The sequence below is a fragment of the Frankliniella occidentalis genome, unplaced genomic scaffold, assembly GCF_000697945.3.
Source record: "Frankliniella occidentalis isolate FOCC.00 unplaced genomic scaffold, Focc_3.1 Scaffold80, whole genome shotgun sequence".
Lineage (NCBI taxonomy): Eukaryota > Metazoa > Arthropoda > Insecta > Thysanoptera > Thripidae > Frankliniella > Frankliniella occidentalis.
The window spans coordinates 905,659-907,573 of NW_026267210.1; the positions used below are offsets into that span (position 1 = coordinate 905,659).

The window sequence follows — 1,915 nt, forward strand, 5'->3', positions numbered from 1 at the left end:
TGTCCCAGCCGTGGGCGGACTGTACTCGAAACAGTATTAATGCTTGGACTCGGTTTGGATTTATTCTGTGTGTTTTTCCTTGAGTTTCTGCCCGGGTGAGGGGGCTGAGTCACCTGCCCGAGATGTGCCGCCGCCGCAGCCTGCTGCTGCTGCTTCGCCAGACAATTTGACGCTGCTCGCGGAATTTCTGAGAAATGATCCGGGGCCGTCCGTCAGAGAGCCGCGCGCGCGCTCATCACAGTGGGAGGAGAAAAGGGCAAAAAACAAAACAGGCGGGCCCTGCCGAAAAACCATCTCCGTGTGTATGTGTCCCCGTTTTCATTCATACATGCTTATTTATTTCGTTTTTCTTTCTTTCTTTCTTATTTTGCGAGCTTATTCGTCATCATTTCCCCCCAGCGAAAGTGAACAAAATGTCCTCGATACGTGGCATTGAGACGTACAAAACGTACAACGTGCAACTGTAATATCATTATGCACCCTGAAAACAGCGCCTTTGATAACATAAACACTTCAATATCATTAATGTATTAAAAATTCCTTCCGCGCTTGAGTTGAAGCCACACGTCAAACTATCGTGCTGGTGAGAGGTGCAAAATTTTCATAATGATGCCGTTTTAAAATGGTGAGTGAGTGCGGATAATTGTTGACTGTGTATCGTTATAGGGCCTAACGTGTTAGTCGCGAGGATGGCGCTCCGTTGCCTGGGGGGCGGGGAGGAGATGGCGGTCGGCGCCTTTGAGCGGCCCGATGAGAACCTCTGACACATTACCGTACACCCGGCGGCTTGCCGAGCCGTGGGTAACGAGGCGGCCAGACGGACGGACAGCCCGAAACCTGCTCGCCGCCCGTTTCGATATCGATTCGATATCGAAATGTACCGACGACCGTGCCCCGCTTTCATTTGAAATGCAATTTTCACTCTTTGGCGGAGTAGTATGCGTCTTATTCACAGCGCGCCGTGTGCCCATCCGTCTGCGATTCTTCTTTGCTGAAAGGCGCACCTATACATACAATTCGCGCTGTGCGGCGGTGAGTTGGAGCTGGCTGCTGCAAGCCGCAGGAGCATGAGAAATTGTCGGCACCTCAAAGAGTTCACCGTTGCTTTCTGCTCAAGCCAAAGGATCCGACTTCCTTGTTCTGAATATTATTTATGTCCGTTGCGGGATTCTTTGACCTGTGTTAGTGTGTGTGTGCGCGCGCGTATGTGTGAGAGTGAGAGGGAGAGAGTGGGAGGTAGGCAGAGAAAGAGTGTGCGAGAGAGAAAGGGAGAGACCAAGACCCCTCCCGCGGCTGATACGTCTTGCCCAATCGTTTTGGTTTATTTTGGTATTTATTTAGTGAGGCACACGGCGCCGTAATTGGCCGCGAACATGTCTCTCTGTCTCTCTCCTTCTCTCCCTCTGTCTCTCTCTGTCTCTCTCTGTCTCTCTCTGTCTCTCTCTGTCTCTCTCGTTACTTTGTAGAGAGCGCTGGCGCACCCCCGGGGCCGTGTGGCGCCGTGTGCCTTCATTGATTAGGCTCTTCACCGCCACGGCCGGGACTGGCCACATCCGGAGTCTTATTATTTATCATCACTCGCTCTGCTCTCGTGTCCGTCAGGTCAGGGCGCGGGAGGAACGGGGAGGTCACTCCGGTGGGAAGTGAGCGAGGTGTATAGGGGCGGGTGACGGGCGCGTAGGTGTCGGCGCCTGACAGAGAGAGATGCCAGGAGTCCATTCGCGTCCTACACTATCATTGTGTGAAATATAGTACGCACAGCTGCGAGGAGGTGCTCGCATGCGATGCGTTTCCGGCCTCGCCGTATTCTTCTCGATTCTTCTCAAACAGTTTTTCTTTTTCGCTCTTCTCTTTGCAAACAGCGTCGCATCATGATCCACTGCCGATCGGCCTGCTCACAGCTCCACGCACATAT

The 1,915-nt window shown here is 52.8% G+C and overlaps 1 protein-coding gene across 3 annotated transcripts in view; it reads left to right on the plus strand.

Moving 5' to 3' along the window:
• LOC113211084 (neurobeachin) overlaps positions 1 to 1,915 on the plus strand; it is a 293,174-nt gene that overhangs the window by 258,218 nt on the left and 33,041 nt on the right. The window lies entirely within an intron of this gene.